At 37.1% G+C, this 25,925-nt stretch overlaps 1 protein-coding gene across 2 annotated transcripts in view; it reads left to right on the forward strand.

The window, feature by feature from the left end:
• The window catches only part of LOC126183774 (uncharacterized), a 485,018-nt gene that overhangs the window by 413,615 nt on the left and 45,478 nt on the right, over nucleotides 1-25,925 (forward strand). The gene's annotated exons all lie outside the window — the stretch shown is intronic.

Below are 25,925 nucleotides of genomic sequence, written 5' to 3' on the forward strand. Positions count from 1 at the left end.
CAATAACATTGTTAGCGAATAGCATATAGAGGTCACTGATAATTACTACTTTTTTGAATTCATATTGCCATTTCCTCATTCCACATCTCTGAAGGTCCTCATACACAATGAAATCTATTGAAAACAACTGTAAATGAATCAAGGTGTTTCCTAATTCTAGTGCTGTGAGAACTGTACTAGTTTTTGTTATTCTATTTTCAGTTCCATCTTTTAACTTTTCTGCTCTCCATTTTGTTTTCTTTTTCTCATGCTCATTATTTCCACTTCCTATGTACATATTCATTTTTTGTTTTCTCATGAAGCTGAACAATGATATCAAGTGCAATGCTATCAATAATTGTGTTCATGTGAAGTGGCATCACATCACACACCAGTTATATACAGAGCATTTAATTCTCCAGGGTTTTATGGTAATCAGTACTCACATAGGTTGGTTCTGATCTCTGAATGATGTTCTATCCCATTGCATGGATAGTGTGGCAGCTGATGTATTGGTTTCAACCAAAATTAAATTACACAATGTAGAAACAGCCTTGGAAAAATATGAGAAGATTATTGTAGCATTTAGCTCTTAAGACTGGTTTGTCAGATTCCCTTGTTTTTTGGACCTTTTGTTCTTTCCTCTTTTGTAGGAAAATGGACTATTTGAGAGCAAAACCATGATTCTCTTTGCAGTCAATTGTAAGGGATTTTATTCTGTTTTGCATCCCTATTATTTGTGTCCGTTGGTGCCAGGGGATGGTGAACTTATATCTCCAAATTGGGAATTTATTTGGTGGGGATTATTGGGTACAGTTCTGGTATGCATTTTACAGCTAAGGAAAAACCTTCTAAAACCCTGCCCAGAACTGCTTGTGTGGCCACCTTGCATATACTGTTGTCATCTCACCATCTCCGTGCCTCATTCCGTTGATTTATTTCCACCACAGCAGCATGTCCTGTAGGAGCTGTCAGAAAATTGAAAAGTGCAACTATTTCATCTGTTTGTGACCTCTGATTCACTATCTCAGGGCAGGGTCTTCCAACTGTGACACCTGATCCTCCTTCATCAGCTTTGCTGGATAGCCATCAGTGTGCAAAGGTTGTGATGTGGTTTCCTCATGTGTACATGTGTTGGTGCTCTTGGCAACATGCATTTCTTTCAGATGCCACTTGTGTACCTCCCACAGGAGACACCTGATGGCTTCCACATCAATGTGGTGTGTGATCCTGAACCTGCTTTGTACTTCTTCCAGGGTGGGGTTCTTCCAGGGTTGGGTTGATCGTGACTAGCAAGCTGTCTTCATCATCATAGCAATTAAGAGGGGGAGGGTGTCCCTTGCTTGATGCTGCAACAGAGTTGTCCAGCACATTCTGCTGCAAAGCATGTACTCTACGTGCATTGCTGCCATCAAGGCTGAGGTGCTGATGTGGAGAATGCTGCTTCTGTAATGGCTAGCCAGTGACTACCTCAAGGTGGGCATTCCCCACCCTCGCTGCTCTCATTGTTTGGAGGGTGCTCACCAAGCAAGCTGTGTATCATGTTGCCTGACATCTGGCAGGCTCCAGTGGCACTGTGGCATGCACACTGGCATCTCATCTTTGTCTTTGTCCTGACACAGTGCAAAGACTTCACTTCACTGTACTGCATTGCAGCCTAGTCATCTGGTAAAATGCCTCTTGCCACAGTTCACACATGTCAGTGATTCCTGTTGATTCCTGTCACATTTGCAACTTGTGTCATCACCAACACACTTATCACATATAGGGTTGAAGTTACAGTACATTGGAACATGCCCAAACTGTTGTCAGTGATAGCACTGTGGGTCTTGCTTTGAGTCCTCTGTCATCTTTTCAGTCTTCACCAAATATCTGAAATATTTTGGTTATGAAGGAAAAACATCTCAGAGTCTGGTATGACTTCCTATTGCTTATCTGGCAGTTCTGGAGGCTGTACAGTCATCTTCAGGATGAACAACAGTGGCAGCTTCCATTTTGAACTCTGGTGTCATTAGCAGAGTCCCAGCAGTAGCACATTGGACAGTATTCAGGAGGATGATGGTTCAAACACACATCCTGCCATCCCAATGTAGGTTTTCCATGGTTTCCCTAAGCTGGTCCTCAAAAATGTCGAGAGGATTCCTTCGAAAGAACATAGCTGATTTCCTTCCCTATTCTCAAAACAACTCCAGCTCATGTTCTATCTCTAATGACCTCAATATCAACAGGACATTAAACCCTAGCCTTCCTTCCTTCCCTTTAGTAGCCCAGCATGTGGAAGCAAGTGGCAATCTCATCACAGGCCACCATCCACAGTAGCCCTTGGATGAGTGCTTTAATGTTGCACCTTTGACTGTCAGTGGACACAGGATCATATACTGGAATGCTTGGCTATCTGCTTTGTGGTCTAGTATTGCAACCACACTTACCTGCATGACAGGACCATCATAGATCACCATATTTCAAAAGTCTGATTTGGCAAGTTTTTTTCAGATCCTCTCACATCTCATTTCAGATGTTGTTGCCCGATTATCAGATGTACACAGGCATCATTGTGGTCTTCTCATCTGGCAAAGATAAGCACGACTTGCATTTTCAGCTGTAAACTTCCATCCAGCCACAAGATACTTCCTCTTCTTCTTCTTTGGCACAGTACTGCAGCCAGTCTACACTTTCAGTCAGCTCAGAATAGTCAGATTCTGGTACATCTGGCTTGTCAGGTTTCTTTGTAGTAGTTTTGAGCAAGGCCTCCAGCCAGTTTGCAGTTTCTGTTAACTCAAGTGAGTTAACTTCCACTGCTCCTGGCTTGTCAGTTTCTTCACCTTTCTGCCTTTGTCTTTCACCATAATGTTATGGGTGGCAGCAGGTAAGGTAGTTTTGCTTTCCTGCAGTGAAAACTGCCAACAGTGTTCCTTCTCATAGCATAGTTTGCCGGTTGCATCTACTCATAAAGGTTTACACAAACTCAAACTTAACATAGTAACAGTAGTTCATCAATTGACAATTCAGATACTAATGCTCAATCTCAGTACTGCAACTGGTTGTTGCAGTGTGTGCATTATGGAGAGGTTTATTCTGAAATGCTCTTTCTTCTGACATATGTCTCCATTTATCAGGGTGTGATTTTCCACCGAACCATAGTATCTGATAGGTGTGTGAATAATCTTCTGCAATCTTCTTTCAGATAACTGATAGCAAAGAAAAAGATGCATACTATCGAAAGGTAAATTCGCTCAAGAAAACTATAAAATTGTGAGACAGAATTGCTGGCCAATACTTACGTTGAGGATGCAAAATACTTAGTACTGCTGACAGACACATATAAAAGTACAAAACACTATCCTAGACTTTGGAACTATTATTTCCTTCTTTGAGGAGGAGAGAGGATAATTATATCTTGCAGGGAAATGCAAGAGCACATACTGCCAGTACATATACACTAGCATTATGATGTGTTTTTAATGACTCATGCTGCTAATATGTGTAGTGTATTTTGAAGCTGATGTCACCTGCCACATTGTCTGAGACTAAGTAATGGGCCGGAGCATCAGGCATAGATCACAGACTGCCTACGAAGATATCAGTTTCCATACAATGCAAAAGACAGTGCCTGCATCATACATGAAACACCCCGTGCTTAGAATGTCCAGTTCACAATTCCATCTAATATGCATCCTGTAAGTCCTTCTATAGACTGCTGCAGAAAGTTCAGACTCAAAATAATACTGAAATTTATGTTCATGTGATAAAAGGTAATATGTATCTATATTGCTGAAATGTTGAGCAAAGAGTTTTTTTAATGTCATGTTAGCATCATGACTATGTTAGTTTTATTTCCATTCCTGTAACCTCGTCCATTTCAAAATTTTCATGTTATTCCATTTGTAATGATAATAAACTACATTTGTACATTTTGATGTGAAAAAATTGTGTATGTTACTGTAGGTGTTTGGAAACTTGTGTGCTTCTATCTTTTATTGTTGTATTTCATTTATCACAAAGTGCTTTCAGCCAGAAAGAATTTTCTTACTGAGTTTGTAGTGTTTTATGGGTATATCAGATCCTGCAGTTATAGTTTTTGCCTTCAGTGTATATACTTGCAATTTTTTGTACTAACTGACAAAGAATGAAATGAATTCAGGTTCCTGTATGAACTTGAAGATTTCAATTTCATTTATGTGTTCTCTTCTGTATTGACATTAATAATAATGTTCTTCCTTTCATACTTTGTTACTATTTAATGTCACATTTATTATCATCATTACACATTTTTTCACCTATTTGTCATGTTCCACTCTTGGGCTTTAATGCTGTCTTCTAGTATTTACAAATACTTAAGAATATTCTTCTTTCTACTGTTCTCACTATACTGATGCTTCAGGATTCATCTGTCTCCTGTAATTCTTACAGTATCTTATTACTTTACTACCAATTTTGTTTCTTCCATTTCTTCTGCTTAGCATTATTTTGAATTTCGCTCTTTTATCTGCAGTTCTGACATTTGAATGAACTAAACCAAAAGCATTTATTCCTAACAAGCTATCTAACTGTTCACTGAAAAATTTTATGGCTGCTTCTTCATTGCTCATCTGATCCTTTACTACTGGCTTGAACTTCTCTATTATGTATTAACATCACAAAAATATGTTGGTGTAGAGCATCATTGTAGTTTTTCTCATTCATATTGCTGGTGTATGTTCTTCTGCACATTCAAAAAAAAATCTCCATGCCTGTAAATTTTTTATCTTCTGTGACTGAAACCAAATATTGTGAATGTTATTACAAATATCTGCATATTATGGACTGAGTGCATTCCAATATGTATTTGCATGGAGACTAAACTGTTTTGTTATTTCTGTTTTTCAAAACCAGTGTAATTAAAATGTAATACACAAAATAAATGTGTTGATAAATAAATGTTTCTTTGCTTTTATCCACATATTATTTACACAACAATGAAGTTACCTTTACTCACAAATAATGTACTACTAATTTTTTGTTGATGAGTCTATGATGTCCTCTGATAGCTGATCATCAAAGAAAAGCTATGATCATTTTTCAGCAGACTGTTGCACGTTTTTCCAACATGTCGTATTTTTCATTCTTCTTCTAACAGTTAAATATCCATACTATATATATCATCCTTTTAAAAAAGGTTTCTCACACTTTTTAAGTCATCTAAAGCTTTCCACCTTATCTGTTCTCAACTACAACATCAGTTTCCATAGACAATTCTCATGGTTCCATTTAGACCACTCATAGTCTTATTCTTCCACTGACATGTCAAAGATATCTTTTCTGACATTCGTGCAATGTTCACTCTATTGTACAATCCTATATTATTATATACAACTCACTTTTCATTATATCCCCACACTAATGCAAGTTGCATTTTTGGATAATCCTTGTGAATGCTGCATCATTTCTAAGACTAAATTCATATTGTAAGTAAGTGTCTGTAGTATCCTCTGCATCAGAGTCATTAAACAGATGAAACAGATTTCCAGCATAAAGCAAACTCAGAAAATTGGGTTATGTGGAAAGATAGCTAAGGTACTTGAATTATATCTGACAAACTCCCTGATGAGTAGACAGCCCAATATAACCTTCCCTGCATTTTTTGCAATGACAAACCTTTTGTTCGTGTTCCAGCATGTGACTTCAGTCAAGGTCTCTCACTTGTTTCATATACGGTACCAGTTTTCATTTTTTACTTCTTGAGACAGCAAAACTTTTCTATATGTTGAATTTATTGATATAGATTATTATACTGCAATGATTTGCTAATTGACTGATTAGCAAGCAATGTGTAACATAAAGCTATCAAATGTGGACTTTTTGATTAGCTTTTGGCACTTGTTTTGAAGGTTCAACTGCCAATGCTGTTTTCAGTCCAAATTTAATTTGAGATTTCTTTTTATTGTTATACTATGACTCTGCAATAACTATATCACTTTATTTGACACCATGTTTCTCTAACAAACATTTTATCTAGTCTCCTCAAATGAAAAAGCTAGATGTTTACTCTAACTGCTTATGGACTAACTTACATTAGCTACCATATTGTCCTGTTTCTTTAGCATGTTTCACAATTTGAGGTTTACTATTTTCCTTGAATACAAGAAATTTTGCATGAAGTAAGCTTTATCAAATCATGTAACATGCTCTGCTCTGCTTGCTTATCAAGTATGTATCTGATGTAGGACCAGGAAATATGGTTGGCAACCTTTTAGAAGTACCAGTCATCATGGCTTATGCTCTTACTCTCTGTGGTCTTTTAATCATGCAGATTCATCTGCAACTGGTTCATGTTTGTGACATAAAAACAGAACAGATAAGACACATACTTCTTGTACTGAGTGGGCTCAGTGTATTCTGCAATAATATTTGTTAAGTATTTTCTGATATTAAAATATTAATATTACATTGGGAAGATTAGTAAGCAAAATCTGTCTGAATGAAAAATATGACTGTATACATCATTTTAAATTATCACAGAAATATTATGATGAGTCTGATGTTCTACAGTTTGATGAAATTTAAAGTTAAGTGCCAGTTGCTTACAAACTTCTTAATCACTGTCATGAGCCGAAACCATGGCCTTCAGTTGAAGTGGTATTGGACATCCATAGAGAATCAGCTTAATTTCCATCAAAAGGATTTTCACCATCCCAAGTATAAGATCAGCCATTAAGCACTTCTGCACTTACATTGACCACCACATTAATCTCATACAGTATTAAAATCAATTTGGGGAAAATATTTCATAAATATAATGATTAATAATGTTACAGTTGTACTATAAGCTCTACTGCTGTTCACATGAGGCTGTCAACTCTGATATAAACTGTACATCAACTTTTCCTCACCTTGTTAAGACTGCATTTGTTTACCTTCTCAATTATTAATAAAGTTTTGTGGTAATTATTTCAGTAATGACTCATAATCATTTGGAAACCTCCAAAATTCAAAGTTGTCTTAGTTAGCAAAATTACCTGACATAAATTTTGGTAACTTGTTAATAAGCTCAATACATTTACTCAAGACCATCTAGTGCTAGTAGAGGTAGGCTGCACACATCACTGCTGCACTGTGATGTTGCTAGGAAATAGGGAGCTGACATGAAACTCAGAAAACAGTTCTCATGTTCCATACCCTGCAAGCCACCTTATGGCATGTGGCAAAGGATGCATTTGGTTCCCTGTCCTATTTGCATATGGTGTGTTTTAAAAATGATTTGGCATGTAGTAATTCTATGGGAATGTCTTGATCACTAAAAACTTTATTTAGGGCATGTTTTGAGTAATCATCATCAGATGAAATATGCTTAGAAAAGCTCATACCAGTGGGCAATACAAGTAAAATGTACACATCCATGTGCCATTGCCATTAGGGGGTATTTGCAAAAGATGTTATTTGGAGACGTCTCATGCCTGACTCAAGTCTGAGTCTGGCATGCGATGTCTCCAGATAACATCTTTTGCAAATTCCCCTTATGGCAATTGCACATGAGATTGTATGGTTTTCTTGTGTTGCCCACTTGTATGAGTTTTCCTAAGCATATTTTATCTGATGATGATTACTCAAAATGCATCATAAATAAAGTTTCTAGCAATCAAAACATTTCCATGGAATTATTACATGCCAAGTCTGAATGGTCACATAGCTCACAAATGGAAGACATCACCAATCAAATGGAAATAAAAATGATAGTCAGCAAACCTCCATATGAGCACTAATTTCTTTGATTTTGTTGCCATGTTCAGTTCATCGGACATATGAGGGAGGAAATAAAATGTTGCCTAATGCTTCTTAGGATGTAAGCTCTCAGAATTTCAATAGTTAACCTCTATATGATGCACAGTCCTTCTCTTGCAGGGCATCTGCCACTATAGTTTGTTGAGCATTTCCATAACCCTTTCATGGATGCTAAATGAACCTGATACAAAACATCTCACATTTCATTGGATCTGCTCTCTCTCTTTCTCTCTCTCTCTCTCTCTCTCTCTCTCTCTCTCTCTCTCTTCTATGAATGCAACCTGGTAATGGTCTCGACTGATCAGTAATACTATATAATTGGTTGAAAAAGCTTTTTGTAAGCGACTTCTTTTTTAGATGAATTAAATTTGCGTATGATTTTTCCATAGAATTACACTGTGGCATCTGCTTTTTCTACAATTAGTTTTCTGTGGCCGCTCAACTTTAGCTTTCACTTGATGGAGACTCGCAGGTATATTATGGTTGTGGCTGTTTCAAGTAATTTTTCTCAAATAGTGTAATCAAAGCATAACGGATTCCTTTACCCATTTATACATCATACATTACATTTATTTATGTTCCAGGTCAGCTGCATCCTTCATTGCCCCAATCATCAGTCCTCTGCAGTTCTTCCTGCATTTTACTACAGTCTTCTGACATTCTAACCTTCCTGTAGAGAACAGGATCATCTATGAACAACCTTAAAGACCTACTGATACCACCCTGTAGGTCATTTATATTTAAAGTCAACAGTAATCTCTCAATAACTCTCCTGTGGGGTACTCCCAAAGTTACCTTTACATACATTGATAAATTATTCTTTCTTAAGAGTAATGTGTTGCATTTGTTCCACTGAGAATTCTTGAATCCAGTCACAAATCTGCTCTAATGCTTAGTAAGCTCACATTTTGTTCATTAAATGACAGTGTGGAACTGTTACGCTTTGCAGAGATATGGAATGGAGTGATCACATAAATTCAGTCGAGGGTAAAGCAGGTGGTATACTTTAGTTTATTGGTAGAATACTGGGGAAATACAGTTGGTATACAAAGCAGATTGCTTACAAATAACTCATGAAATTGATCCTAGAATATTGCTCAAGTGTATGGGACCCACACCATGTCGGACTAACAGGGGATATTGAATGTATACAGAGTAGGGCAGCACAAATCATCATAGGTTTGTTTGACACATGGGAGAATGTCACAGAGACACTGAAGGAAATGAACTGGCTGACTGTTAGAGACAGAAACCATCCCAAGAAAGCCAAATTACAAAGTTTCAAGAAGGAGCTCTAAATGATGAATCTAGGAATATACTGGAATCCCTTACATATCATTCTCAAAGGAATTGTGAAGACAAGATTAGATTAATTACAGTGTGCATGGGGGAATTTAAACAATCATTCTTCCTATGGTCCATACTTGAATAGAAAGAGAAAAAACCTTAATAACTGGTACAATGGGACATATTCTCTGCCATGCACTTCTCAGTGGTTTGCAGAATATAGTTGTAGATGTATCATATGACCCATAGGCATCAATAGAGACAGTATCATTCTGCTCATCAATGTCTACTGCTCTCTGGCTCTCATGAATGATAATAGAGAGCTGAGTTTGTGAGGTGTCTATGGAATCTTTGTTGGTTACTATAGAGATTTTTGTTCTCCAAAAATGTTACAATAGGTTAGCATAAAGAATCAAGAATCAAGAATTTTATTCACCATAGATCATTTTACAATGATATTGGCTTCGTCATACAGGATGTACTAGTACATACAGAATAATAAAATAAACAAGTGTCAGTACATTACAGAATACATTTCAAGCATGGCAGTGTAGCAAATTACACCAGGATAGCTTCTAAAAGTTAATGCAATAAGCTATACTATAATCTAATATAATATACTATTGTATTGTTTATTGTATACACTATGAAGTTACACACGATTAACCACAGCACACAATAATATGTTTAACTATAGACAACTTTTAAATGCTAATATCTTTCTCAGGAATCTCAAAAAATTCTTTAATGTCATAGAATGGATGATCTGACAGCCAGCTGTACCACTTAATTTAAAAAAAATTATATCCATGGATTAAAATCAGCAATATAGACTTATAATTATGTGCATCTGCCCAAAAACCCTTCTTGAAAATGGGAATGACCTGCACATTCTTCAAGTCACTTGGTACCCTTCATTGCTCCAGTGAACTATGGTAAACTGCTGCTCTAGTGGTGTGCAAATAAGAAGGCAGGTGCATGATGCCTTCTGTGTGAAGAGGGATAGGGCACGCTTCACAATGGCACCATTATGTTCTCCATCATTGTCCCATACCACACACTCTCCAACCATCATGTACTGTATATACAGACTATGGACAAAAATATAGAAACACCATGAGAAATGCATGCTTGAACATAAGTGTAATTGCTGGCCAAACCTGTAGGTAGCAGTGTTGTGTTTGACCACAGATGGGACCTGTGCAATGTCCTCAGTACATTGCAAATGGCAGTCATGGTCAAAGAAGTATTCTTTGTATTAATGAGTGCATTTTGTCGAGGATCAGTGCATTCAAACGGGGGCAAATTGTTGGTGCTCATATTGTGGGTGCTTCTGTAACAAAAGCAGCTGAAGTGTTTGGTGTTTCAGGAGGCACTGTAATAAGGATTTATACTGTGTACAGGGAAAGCAGAAAAAAACATCATCCACTAAGTCACAAAACAGGGTAAAGTGTGTGTTGAATGGACATGATAGACAGTCATTTAAGAGAACTGTGACAAAAAATAAGATTATTAGAGTTGCAAAAATCACTGAAGAACTGAAAGTTGCACTCAAGTACACTGTCAGCACCAAACCAACAGAAAGTGAGCTTCAGAAGCAAGGAATTGTAGGGTTAGCTGGAATTCCAAAATGACTCATCAGTGATGCAAATACCCATCAAAGGAAAATGTAGTGCCTATCTGCCATAAAACCAGGGCTATGGAGCAATGGAATAATGACATTTGATATCAGATAAGTCTTTTTTCCACTGTTTCTGCTCTATGGCCCAGTTTACATCCCAAGAGTGAAATGCGGTCGGGTTTGGTGATTATTTGGGTAGCCATAATGGTATTCCATGGGTCCTACAGTTAGTCTGCAATGTCACTTTACTGCCAATGATTATGTGACCATTATGGGTGATCAGATCCATCCCGTGGTACAATATTTGTTCCCTAATGGTGAATGTGTGTTCCAAGAAGACAGGGCCTCTGTTCGTACAACCCGCATAGTTCAGAAGAACATGAGAATGAAGTGTTGTATTTCCCCTGGCCACCACAATCCCCAGATGTCAGTATTATTGTTCTTTTGTGGTATACTTTGGAGAGAAATGTGCATGATGCTATCCATGTGCATTATCGTTACCTGAATTTGCCACTATTCTGCACGAAGAATAGTATAAGATTCTCTTGAAAACCATACATGATGTCTACATCTACATCTACATCCATACTCCGCAAGCAACCTGACAGTGTGTGGTGGAGGGTACCTTGAGTACCTCTATTGGTTCTCTCTTCTATTCCAGTCTCGTATTGTTCATGGAAAGAAGGATTGTCGGTATGCCTCTGTGTGGGCTCTAATCTCTCTGATTTTATCCTCATGGTCTCTTTGCGGGATATACATAGGAGGGAGCAATATACTGCTTGACTCCTCAGCGAAGGTATGTTCTCGAAACTTCAACAAAAGCCCGTACCGAGCTACTGAGCGTCTCTCCTGCAGAGTCTTCCACTGGAGTTTATCTAACATCTCCGGAACGCTTTCGCGATTACTAAATGATCCTGTAATGAAGCGTGCTGCTCTCCGTTGGATCTTCTCTATCTCTTCTATCAACCCTATCTGATACGGATCCCACACTGCTGAGCAGTATTCAAGAGGTGGGCAAACAAGTGTACTGTAACCTACTTCCTTTGTTTTCGGATTGCATTTCCTTAGGATTCTTCCAATGAATCTCAGTCTGGCATCTGCTTTACCGACGATCAACTTTGTATGACCATTCCATTTTAAATCACTCCTAATGCGTACTCCCAGATAATTTATGGAATTAACTGCTTCCAGTTGCTGACCTGCTATATTGTAGCTAAATGAAAAGGGATCTTTCTTTCTATGTATTCGCAGCACATTACACTTGTCTATATTGAGATTCAGTTGCCATTCCCTGCACCATGCGTCAATTCGCTGCAGATCCTCCTGCATTTCAGTACAATTTTCCATTGTTACAACCTCTCGATATACCACAGCATCATCCGCAAAAAGTCTCAGTGAATTTCCGATGTCATCCACAAGGTCATTTATGTATATTGTGAATAGCAACGGTCCTACGACACTCCCCTGCGGCACACCTGAAATCACTCTTACTTCGGAAGAATTCACTCCATTGAGAATGACATGCTGCGTTCTGTTATCTAGGAACTCTTCAATCCAATCACACAATTGGTCTGATAGTCCATATTCTCTTATTTTGTTCATTAAACAACTGTGGGGAACTGTATCGAACACCTTCCGAAAGTCAAGAAACACGGCATCTACCTGGGAACCTGTGGCTATGGCCCTCTGAGTCTCGTAGATGAATAGCGCGAGCTGGGTTTCACACGATCGTCTTTTTAGAAACTCATGCTGATTCCTACAGAGTAGATTTCTAGTCTCCAGAAAAGTCATTACACTCAAACATAATACGTGTTACAAAATTCTACAACTGATAGACGTTAGAGATATAGGTCTATAGTTCTGCACATCTGTTCGATGTCCCTTCTGGAAAACGGGGATGACCTGTGCCCTTTTCCAATACTTTGGAATGCTATGCTCTTCTAGAGACCTACGGTACACCGCTGCAAGAAGGGAGGCAAGTTTCTTCGCATACTCTGTGTAAAATCTAACTGGTATCCCATCAGGTCCAGCAGCCTTTCCTCTTTTGAGTGATTTTAATTGACTCTCTATCCCTCTGTTGTCTATTTCGATATCTACCATTTTGTCATCTGTGCAACAATCTAGAGAAGGAACTACAGTGCAGTCTTCCTATGTGAAACAGCTTTGGAAAAAGACATTTCGTATTTCGGCCTTTAGTCTGTCATCCTCTGTTTTGGTACCATTTTGGTCACAGAGTCTCTGGACATTTTGTTTCGATCCACCTACTGCTTTGACATAAGACCAAAATTTCTTAGGATTTTCTGCCAAGTCAGTACATAGAACTTTACTTTCGAATTCATTGAACGCCTCTCGCATAGCCTTCCTCACACTACATTTCGCTTCGCGTAATTTTTGTTTGTCTGCAAGGCTTTGGCTATGTTTATGTTTGCTGTGAAGTTCCCTTTGCTTCTGCAGCAGTTTTCTAACTCGGTTGTTGTAACACGGTGGCTCTTTACCATCTCTTACGATCTTGCTTGGCACATACTCATCTAACACATATTGTACGATGCTTTTGAACTTTGTCCACTGATCCTCAACACTATCTGTACTTGAGACAAAACTTTTGTGTTGAGCCATCAGGTACTCTGAAATCTGCTTTTTGTCACTTTTGCTAAACAGAAAAATCTTCCTACCTTTTTTTAATATTTCTATTTACGGCCGAAATCATCGATGCAGTAACCGCTTTATGATCACTGATTCCCTGTTCTGCATTAACTGTTTCTAATAGTTTGGGTCTGTTGGTCACCAGAAGGTCTAATATGTTATCGCCATGAGTTGGTTCTTTGTTTAACTGCTCAAGGTAGTTTTCAGATAAAGCACTTAAAAAAATTTCACTGGATTCTTTGTCCCTGCCACCTGTTATGAACATTTGAATCTCCCAGTCTATATCCGGCAAATTAAAATCTCCACCCAGAACTATAACATGGTGGGGAAATCTACTCAAAATATTTTCCAAATTATACTTCAGGTGCTCAGCCACAACAGCTGCTGAGCCAGGGGGCCTATAGAGACATCCAATTACCATGTCTGAGCCTGCTTCAACCGTGACCTTCACCCAAATTATTTCACATTTTGGATCTCCGTCAATTTCCTTTGATACTATTGCACTTCTTATCGCTATAAACATGCCTCTCCCTTCACTGTCCAGCCTGTCTCTGTGGTATACATTCCAATCTGACTTTAGAATTTCATTACTGTTTACATCTGGTTTCAGCCAACTTTCTCTCCCTAGTACTATATGGGCATTGTGACCGTTTATTAATGAGAGCAGTTCTGGGACCTTTCTATAGATGCTCCTGCAGTTTACTATTAGCAGATTAATATTGTTATTCCCTGTTGCATTTTGCCTACTCCTACCTTGCCATGTCTCAGGAAGTGTATTGTCGGTCCTAGGGAGGGAATTCTCTAACCTAAAAAACCCACATGTGCACTCCACACGTACTCTGCTACCCCTGTAGCCACTTCCTGCATGTAGTGCATGCCTGACCTATTCAGGGGGACCCTACATTTCTCCACTCAATAGCGGAGGTCTGAAAATTTGCACCCCAGATCTCCGCAGAATCGTCTGAGCCTCTGGTTTAAGCCTTCCATTCGGCTCCAAACCAGAGGACCGCAATCGGTTCTGGGAACAATACTACAAATAGTTAGCTCAGATTCCACCCCGTGAGCAAGGCTTTCCACCTTCACCAACTCTGCCAACCGCCTGTATGAACTGAGGATAACCTCTGAACCCAGACGGCAGGAGTCATTGGTGCCAACATGAGCAACAATTTGCAGTCGGGTGCACCCAGTGCTCTCTATCGCCGCTGGCAGGGCCTCCTCCACATCTCGGATGAGACCCCCCGGCAAGCAGACAGAGTGAACACTGGCCTTCTTCCCTGACCTTTCCGCTATTTCCCTAAGGGGCTCCATCACCCGCCTAACGTTGGAGCTCCCAATCACTAATAAACCCCTCCCCCCGTGTGCCTGCTCGGACCTCGCTGAAGGAGCAGCCACATGTACACTCACAGGCAGAGTGGGCGATGCCACACGGCCGGCCTCCACATTGACCTGCATTTATCCATTCCAAGATGATTGGAAGCTATTTTGAAAGCCAACTGTTTTTTACACCATATTAGGCATGGTGTGTGTCCACATTTTTGTCCACTTCCTTTGTAGTACTTTATTAAATAAGCTTTAAGTTCTCTTTGAAGAAACTTACTTTTATTTTCTTTTTAATATGTTGGATAATAGGTTGAAACTTCTCCTGCTGACTTCTCTATGAGGGCCAAATTACCAATTTCAAGTTTTGTTGTTTCATATAGCAGTTTTACCTACCTTATGCTGTACACTCATATTTGTTGTTATATGGGGAGTTGTGTCTTACTGTTCATCACTGACAAAATAGTCACATGATGGTGTATACCTCTTAAATTTTATGACAGCAAGAAAATGCTTGCAATAATGTTTAAGTGAAGTTTTGGGTATGGTCCTTACTGTTCTTTTTATGTCTAAATAGCATTATCAGTTGTCCTGCTTGTTCTCCTGTCCATACATAAACTGATTGAGATGGATGTTGGAATGTGAATCTATATGACATATAGTTAGCATTTTTTCTTAAGATAACTTGGCTTTGTTCTTTATTGAGAAAATCTCTGTGCTTATTTCCTTGCACATAATATCCATGCAATCTACCCATTTCAGATTGTTATTTTTATCAGTTCCTAAATTTGTTATAGTTTTCATTTACACTGCCTGACAAAAAAAAAGTGAAACACCTGAAGAGAAGGAGGAAACAAAATTAGATCTATTGAGTTGAGAGGATATATAAGATGTTATTTCATTGATTACAAAATCAATTCAAATTTACAAAGAACTTGATTCTATTAGCCCACTTATCAGCATGATGTTGCACATCCTCTGGCCTGGTCCCACACACTGATTCAGCTGGAGAGGATATTATAAAGCCATTGTATCCTCTCCTGGGGCAAACTGGCCTGCAACTGTTGTAACTGGTCCTTGATATCCTGGATACTGGTGCTGGAACTGAGTCAACATCCAGATTGGTTCCACACATGTCCTTTTGGAGACAGATCTGTGGATTCTGATGGCCACAGGAGTACCTCAACATCATGCAGTAAGTTCAGAGAGACATGTCCCATATGCAGACCAGAATTTTCCTGTTGAAAAATGGCAGCTAGATACTGTCGCATGTTTGTGATCTGCCGTTGTGCCATCAGCATTCCCTCAATCACTACCAACTATGACCTGAAGCCATACCAGATGGCTCCCCACATCATGATGCCAGGAGTAACACCTCTGTACCTTTACAAAAAACATTTCAAGATTGGGACCTCTCCACAAGTCCCTGCCATACTGCCTGATAAGGATCATCAGGGATAGTGTAGAACTGTTATTCATCAGTGAACACCATACGATGGCATTCATTAGCAGTCATGCCTCCCAGTCACAGCACCACTCCATACGGAGCTGTTTGTGTTGCAGTGTTAATGGTAATTACACACTGAATGGTAATTCCTTATACTGCTGTTAGTATCCAGCCAATGGAGCGAGATGACGCAAATGTTGCAGGAAGTCCATTATTTGTTCTCAGTCAGATGGTGCAGCTGTACAGGTGTTATGACGAGCTAGGTGCACAATATGGCAATCCTCCCCGGTGTTGGACACATGTGGTTGACTGTAATCTTGATGATTTGTATGTCTGTTCTCATGTTCCACTGGAGATCAACATCTGGCCACTGTAACATCCAAATGTTCCAGAAATGAGGATATTGTATTATTTGACCCACCAGCCAAATGGAGACCCACAACGAGGCTCCTCCAAATTCTGCCAGGTACATGTAACACTGTCTCACACAAGTATATGTGTCACTGAATTCTCACACTGGGCACTCAACATCTGACCCTGTTCACACTATTTATATACACTACTAGGCCTGGTACTAACATCATATGTGGACTTCACAAATGCACTCTGGTGGCCATTATACTTGTTACAGAGAATTGCAACTCTAATCATTTACATATCCAGTGATGGTGGGTAAGTGTATGAAGTTACATTGACATCCAACCATGTCTTCTAGGTTCTTCACTTTTTTTGTCAGGCAGTATATTTAAATGAGTCATTATTTTTGAAGTATCTATGTCATACATTCCTCACTTTCTGGTCTGGAATACCATGCAGAATGCTTTGATTGGTTTGTAAAAGGATTATTTAGCAATAAATATTAATCTTTGCATTGAGATAATCCATTAGAATAAAATGGAATAGAATAGAAAATTTATTTATGCTTATAGTTACAACATTATAGTGATTTTACGTGGATTTTTTTCCTAATTATTTTACAAGGAGGTGTTTACATGAGTAACTACTTTAGTAAAGTACAAATTGATCACTTTTTGCAAACCTAATACAGTATCCCACAGCGGTTGGTCGTTTTGGGGGAAGAGACCAAACAGCGAGGTTATCGGTCTATCCCACAATGAATCAGCATATTTGAAATGGCTGTACAGATTTTTTATGCAGCTTTAGCTTACACTGTAACTTCCTTGTTTAAAATTTTCACTGTCTCCTAGATACATCAAACTAGGATAAAAACTATTATGATAACCTTTATTGTCTTTATAAGGAGCAATTGAGTGTCATAACTGCTGCTGTAATAGTCATATATAATAAGTAATCATCTTGTGATTGGTCAGCTTATGTCATCATGATGTGATGCTGTCAGAGATCATATTGATGTCTGTAATGCATGCCTGTAATGCCAGAGCATGAAGACAATATTTGCCTTTAACTCGACATTTATGAAACCGTCTTGTGCAGTCAGAAAATAAATTGTGTGCTTGTCACATTAGGATCCTATGTATAGCCCCACAGAAAGAAAGAACTGCAGCAAGTTGTTCATTTTGTGATTGTTGAGCATCTTTGTATTTTTGTTTCTAGGAGAGTAAAAGCTTAATATTTATATCCCTGTAACTGTTTTTTAAACACAAATGCTTCACATGTTTGGAACTCAAGTGTTGCTTCTCAGAAACAGTTGTAGCTCTGTATACTAATGTATTATAACTGGTCTCTTCTGGGCTGGGTTTTGAAGCTCTGCACACTGAGATAAAAGTAAGTGTGCATAGGCATGTGATACAACAGACTGGTCTAGATGTTCATCTTGTATATGTTTTATTAAATCATCTAAAAATGGCAACTTTCTTTCTATGTTCATCTCAACACTAATGATATAATGAAGACAGGTGAAGGGGTACCAGATTTAAGGCACATTCGTCTAAATGCTTCATAAAGAAATTAGCCACTGCTGATGATAGTGAAGAACCTGTGTCCATTTCATCAGTCATTTCATAAGATTTTCTGTCATACAAAAAGTAAATGGCTGTCAAAGTGTTTCTTCCATATGGACTTTAGTAAACAGGGAGACCATATCAAATCTGACCATAATATCATTTGGTCCAACTCTGACTTGCTTGATTACCTCACTAAACCTGTGAGGGTTTTTGATGTAGACCATGATGTTTGCAATGATCAGCCATAGGTCTCATGAATTTGGTCATATATTTGGCTACCCTAAAGGTGGGAAGCCCAATAGGAACTTGAGGAGCTCAGATGTTATCTTCATGACATAATTAAGTAGACCAGAATTCTTTAACAGCTGCACCATTTGAGAACGTAGGATCACATTTCAGGCATGTGAGTATATTGTGTTTGAACATCAGAATCACTTTTCCATGACATTCTGAGCCATTATTGTTAATTGGCAGCATCATTAAATCTTCATCTCTCCAACAGAGCCCTTTCCTACCTAATCTACTGGTGTTTGACTTTGGAAGCTTTATTACTGCCAAAATGTATTATGCTCCAAGTCTTACCCAATTGGTGATATCCTGTGAGAAATGTAACATTACCATTTGAACTCCGTTAATAATATCCACAACGGGTATTTGGCTTAGAATGTATATATACAAATCTCCTCAAGGAGAAAAGAGTTTCTTAATCAAGATTTTTGCCTGACAGGTTGATGACAATGCACACTGTATGGCTAGGTGACTCTTGGCTTTGCAGCTGTGTAATTTGACACAGCAAGAAGACGAAGAAAATTTTATACAAGCATGTCGTCATGAGAAACTTCATTTTCAGATTAACCTTCTGATTTATATGTTGTGGAAAGACAAAACAATATTTAACTGAGTACCAAATCTTGTATCACACCATGTTCTACTGTTAACAGGTGCTATGTGTGGTTGATCACATTCTCCCACCATTTATGCGTGATTTCCATCCTTATTTATTTTGCATGACTTCATGATAGTATGACACTTACATCATATCCCATACTACATCAACAAGAAATAATTAACATAATGAAATGCTTTAGACAGTTCCATAACACCACCGTATGTTTTTTGTCTGTTGCTGTTTTTCTTCCCTAAATATTGTGATGACTTTAGTCTCATACATTTTTGACTCACAATTCTTTTCTTTAGTTATTTCATGGTAGTAAATGAGGAATCAGCTGATATTGCCCTTTAGTTTCTTAATTCACATCTGCTTTCATGCATAAAAATTGGTTTTAGTGTACTCCTTTTTAAGAAAGCTGGAAAAAATCTCTCTCTTTTGTTGAAGTATTTACCAAGTTTGTTAAATAGGTTACTACTGCATGTTTATTGATTTGTGTTGTAGCGTAATGTATGTCAAATGAAAGTATGACTTTCAGCTCTTTTATTACATTTGAAACTAATGACCTTGTTGTCTCAGTGCACACAATGGTTTGGTTTATCCTATGATTTTTTCAGTTTCACTCACTACTTCTGTTTTGTTTACTGCAGTTAATCTGTCTACTATGGTCTCACGCATCTGCATCCATTTCTCCACTTCTGTGGACACTTTTAACTTCTGTCCATTTCTGTCTCTCCTTTTGTTTTTGGAGGGCTGTAAATCTTTCAGCTGTTTCTTTTCTAATAAAGTAAATCTTTGTTTCCTTAATGAGCTTAAAATATTCTTTACTTTTTATTTTGTGGAGAAGACTACGCATATCATTTACAGTAATGTTCACAATATATTTTCAGTTTCTTTAGTGATTTGTATTCCATACTATTTTTATTTTGTTTACAACTCTGTTATGTATAGCATGAACAGTGCTACAATAATAATGAAATATGTTACATAAATGATTTCATTTTGTATGTGCACCATAATTTTCATATATTGTTTCTCAGCTTTCAGGTCTGACATCTTATATAGTAAATTTATGCACTGTAAATGAACCTGACTTTACTACCCTTATATCTTCTATTTGTAATTATTACAATAATGAGATGGTTGCCACACCTCTAGAGGTGGGGTGGGTGATTTTATAATTCATATTGATCGCTTCATTTAGTTGTGCAACAGTTGAGCTTGTTGGTAGTAGATGATACCCAATTCAAATTCTGTTAAATGTTCACAGTGCTTGAAACATTAACAATAAGAACTACTTCAGCTTGTTAAATACATAATGGTAACTCATTCATATAGAACAAGAACAAAAGTGGGCTCACTGAATGAATGATTCCAGAAAATTTAATGAAAATGTTAACAGAATTATAAAGCTGCTACCTCTATCTTTTGTTTCTCAATAAAGAATTTCAATCTTTTATTTTTGCAATATTTTTCATCTGATATGTCATCATGTATTCACTCAAAGAATTACAGATTACACTCATAACAGAAGCCAACTGTACATCAGCCAGTGAATATTGAAAAATTTTCAGTTGCAATAGCTTTGACAGCATTTGTGCTGTGTCTTTTACAGAAATCCTAATGCAGCAGAACTCTTTTATCTATCACTTATAATTTGCAGCCATATGCTTCAGTCTGAAAGTATTGTTTATAGTATTGTACATATCAGCATTTATATACACAAAAGTATTTTGTTTAGCTTAGGGATAAAACTTTTTTATTTCTTGTGAATATTCAAATCACATCCACTGATAGCAATGATATGCTGAAATGAAACCAGCAATTTGAATATTTTGTAATAATTAGTGCTCATTACCTCATAAAAAAATATGTTGTTGTGTTTCTGAGCTGTAAGCTGTGGTGCCAAAGAATCTATATTTTTTATCCAGAGACACAACTCTATACTTAGTTTGTATTACTTTCTGTTTATCTGTGCACTAGCTCATACAGTATTTTTGCACTTATTTTCACAATGCAGCCTTTTGTCTTATTGCAGTTTCTCCCTTGTAAAAAAACTCTCTCTCTCTCTCTCTCTCTCTCTCTCTCTCTCTCTCTCTCTCTCTCTCTCTTGTTTCTACAGTTCCTCTCCACAAGATCTACCAGATGAATCATGTATCTGTGAGTAATAACAGTTATACTTCTAAAATTTTCCCATCACCAATTGCTTTTAAAGATACAATTGTTCCCACTGATGCAGGTCTCCCATTATTATTTGCAACTAGGCTGAAGACACATCATGACTAACACCAAAGTTACTTGTCATATGTGTCAGAAAAGGTGATTGACAGGATAGCTGATGAGGTACTAGTCTGCCCACTAACCAGTTATTTTGATATGACTCAAGTAGCCCTGTTTCCTGATGATGTTTGGTTTGTGGGGCGCTCAACTGCGTGGTTATCAGCGCCCGTACAATTACCCAATCTTTGCTCAGTCCAACCCTGTTTCCTCAAAGGGCCCCTAACACTGATAACACTTTTATGGAATAAATTATAGTAAATTTAAGTGTTAGCAAAAAATAATAAAATAGAAACTGTAACTCTTATAGAGATATTTATTGATTAGCACAAGTGAAATAACATTTGACACAGTGTATCTGAATCAGTAGATAAACTAGAAGTTATAATGATATGATTTTGGAATGTGTGATAATGAGAGCTGTCAACTTACTTCTAAAAATCATTACTTTTAGTGGTCTGTGATTTTGAGACATGCAGCCGACTCCATTTTCCTCAAATGGCAACAAGTAGGTGTATTCTTGAATGACAGCACCTTCATCTACAAAAGCTCAATCTCCAAACGCAATCTGTTCCTTTGACATTCTGTAACATAAATATACTTTAGTTTATGCATTGTAAGTAATTAAGGAGTGAAGGAGACAACTTACTGAATAATGGAAGTGCTGAGTTGGCAACAGACACATGAGAAGAATAAAAACCTTGCTTTCTTTTTGTGTATCTATGACTCAATACTTCTGTCGGTAAGTGGTCTCCTTTTCTCCTAAATTATTTACATTCCATTAGAACTTTTATTGCCATATTTAGTGTACGCATTTTAATCGTAAAGTTATAAAATTTCCTTACTATATCTGACCGATGACTGGGTGGATAAACATCAGATTACAAATCCAAAAAATTGTGTACTGAATCCTAATTAATCTTTGGACATTGTTTGATAGTTGACATGCCTTTGGTGCCTAGTAATTATTTTGTGAAAAATTAAATTATGCCATAGTCCTGATTTTACATTAAACCATAGGTTCACCTGTGATTGGCTGAGTCAGAAAATTTTCAGTTTAGAAGAAGGAAACGGTCACTCTTATCAAGAGGCATCATTTTTCATGATGAATTGTGGTCTACATCCACACCTATGTGTGTCTACAGTCTTCAAACTACTGTGAAATGCACAGTAGATGCTACTTTTCATTTCACCACTTATTAGGGCTTCTAAACACTTCCATTTGCATATGGAGTATGTGAAGAATGGTTGTGTAAATGTCTCTGTATGCACTGCAGTATTCAGATTAACCTTTTTCCAGAGAGTACTTTGTTTTATTACATCATGAATACTGTGTCAGTGTATTAATTACCACTGTCTGTATCTGTGAAATAAATCACTCCAAAACTATTCAAATTCTACATTGCAGCAATTTTGGCTGTGATTGAATTATTTGGAAAGTATCAATTCACTTTCTCAGTCCTGCTCCATGTGTTATTCAACTATTCTTTTTATCATTCAGGATTCAGGTTTGTCTTCTCATACATTTTCTTGTTTGATCAGGCAAACATCACTAATACTTCTTCATTTATCTTTGTATTTGTTTTTCTTTCTCTTCAAACATTTATTATTTTTGGCAGTCATTTACTGAGTTTTATTGTCTAACTCTATTTGTTCTTTGCAATTACACTTTTTTACATGTGCAGTATTACAAAGTCTAATTATTAAATTTTTAACAATTATTTGTTAAATAATATGTAACATATATTATATCATGTTTTTATTAATTTCACAGCCATACAACAGACAAATAAGTGTAAAACATGCAATGATCAGTTAACACTGAAAAGGAAAGAAAAACACGTGTTGAGAAACACAGCACACTAAGATACATTCTGTTGCAGGGTTAGTTGGTTCTTATGTGAAGAATCTTAGGGTGAGAAAATAAAATTAAAATCTGGAAACTTGTCTTCCACACATGAGCAGAAACTGTCTTTTTAGATGCCCCTGGTTATTATATTGAACTAGGTGGCTAAATTCCATAATTTTCAGGCTACTGGACAAGGTTATACAGTTACATGGGTCCCTTCTGTGATTATCACTCTATCTTCCTGGCTTACTAATACATCACATCCTCTGTCTCGGAAGGTATGTTAGCTTCTTGGGCTTTCATATGAATAGAATAAGAGATGTTAGCACATGTCATTTTTATTAATTGATACTGTATTAGAATAACATTGGACAAAGAAAAACAACTTTCAATGCATAATCCATTCTTAATGTCATCTCAGTATTTTCATGTAGTCTCAATTGTGAACTGGTCTTAGGCCAAACATAGAAGAATGAGATAAGATGACTGATAATAAAATTATTGCCATATATAATTTCCTTTGCTACAAGAAATACTGTGTGTGTGTGTGTGTGTGTGTGTGTGTGTGTGTGTGTGGGCGTGAGAGAGAGAGAGAGAGAGAGAGAGAGAGAGAGAGAGAGACAGACAGACAGAAGGGAGGGATGATATCACAGACATATTACACACATAAACAGAAAAAATAAACAAGAAAGGCAGCTGAATGGAACATGCCAAACATATATTATTTACAGCCTAAGCTGTATTTCCTCATGGATAAAATGCGATTTTTGCCTTTATGTGGAAACTGACACTAGTGAATGATGTTTCCATCACATAAATCAATTTTAATCATAACTTAAGACAAACCTTAAGTGTGAAAAATTGTCTGAGTCAAAAAATCTAAAAGAACTGTAATAAAGCCTTGCTTTTACCGTAAGTAATTCCATGTTGGGATATGCATCAAACTATGTTGCACTGCAAAACTGAATTTAAAAATGTATAACAATAATTTTAACTCCTGAATGGAGCAATACATAAGATACAGTAAAGGCAACCATTCACCTGTAGCACACACACACACACACACACACACACACACACACACACACACACACACACACACAAACAGAGTATGCATTTGAGCGTCTGTGTGGTCATGTATGTGAATGTGTGTACTATTGCTGTAAAAGGAGCTAGTGCTGAAAAGCTAGTGCCAATTCTGTTTTCTGTTATGTGTTACTGTGCTCCTTGTATTGATCCACCATAACTGAGTGGTTGCCTCCTCGTTACTTTATGAATTTAAATATATGCTTATATACTTCCCTAGTTGGATTCTGTGCAACGTACTGCTATTTCTGTTATGGCCATCTTATCTACTATGATTTGCTTCAATAGTATGAAATATATGTTAGTGTTTTTATTGACTGCAGAAAAAAAACATGTGACAACTCATCAGTGTTTCATGACAAATGTGTGATTAAGGACATTTGATTTCCCACACAGAAATAATCTATTAATTACCGTTTGTACTGAACACATGGCCAATTATATTTCATTTAGCCTTTGAAAAATTGTGAACAGGGGAAGCATGAAAATTTGGCATTTTCCTGTTTTATAATACTGGTATCTCTTTTTAAAAAATTATGTTTTATCTTTGTGATATGTTAATAGTTTTTGTTTCCAATTTTAATCATGCTAAAACTGTTTCTGAGGAAACTAAAATGTAGTCTCATGTATGAAGGTTAGATTTGTTTGTAATTTGAGATGCAGGTATATATGAAATACAGAACACTGCACAAATGGTCTTCTGTTTTTAAAAATTATTTATTCAAAAAGTGTAAAATATGTTTCTGTTTGGGTTATTACATATGAGTAGAAAGAATGTGTGTAATTTGGTAGAATACTGTAGTTCTTTGACAGCAGAACTTCTGTCCATTCATGCAGGTCCCCACACACATTCAGCATGGCTCTTTTCTTATCTGTGTTCAGAACTTTGTATTCAGCATATGTTTCAAACTTATTCCTCTCTTTCACTGTTCCTGCAAGCTTGTAGGCTTCCTGCTACATATCATTATTAGCTACACAACAAACTCAAATTGTCTTAGCTTACATATATCACATCTGTCACCATAGCTTGAAATTATTTATTTTGTGCATTCATCATGATTATATTATGAGTGCATGATAAGAAAATAAGGAACCAGTTCTCAGTCCACACACACACACACACACACACACACACACACACACACACACACACACACAGTGTCCAGTAGATCCTGGTAAAAGAGAGATTTTTCTTCGAAGTGGAATACATCAACAAAATACAGTACAGATGTCGCCTTACCAGTGACTTTCTTTGGGTTATTTAAATAAAAGAGTAAGCACCTGTTCCTGTATGTAAATATATGTAAAATTGTAAGATTGAGTGATCTCTTTGACCATGTTCATATAATTCTGGGCTATATATGTGATAAGGAAACGTATAGAAAGAACAACAAATAAATATCTTTTGAATGAATTGTTGAATATGTGTGAATTAAGAACATGCTGTTGTATATATTCTCACAGCTTGTTAAAGATCTTCGTATTGTAACACACAGCTGTACTTTAAAATTAGGGCTTTATTTTTTTACACTTTAATATTCATAAACATGAGTATCAAGGGTTTATGGAAAATTTGTCAATATCTTCTGATGTTGCTTGAGTCCATAATCACTTTACCTTTATTGTTAGTCATAAATATTGGTAGCAAAATTTCCTGTCAGTTTAAAACTGCATGCCAAACTAGGACTTGAGTAGAAATCCTTAAGAATGTTCTTATTGACTGAAATATTGAGGCATTTGCTATGGCTTACTTCACAGCTTTACTGTTCCAGTACCTATTTCCTACATATCAATGTAGGAATGATATACAGATAGAGTGGTTCAGACAAAGAAAGTCATACTGCAAA

This window comes from Schistocerca cancellata, chromosome 4 (genome assembly GCF_023864275.1).
Source record: "Schistocerca cancellata isolate TAMUIC-IGC-003103 chromosome 4, iqSchCanc2.1, whole genome shotgun sequence".
NCBI classification, from domain to species: Eukaryota; Metazoa; Arthropoda; class Insecta; order Orthoptera; family Acrididae; genus Schistocerca; species Schistocerca cancellata.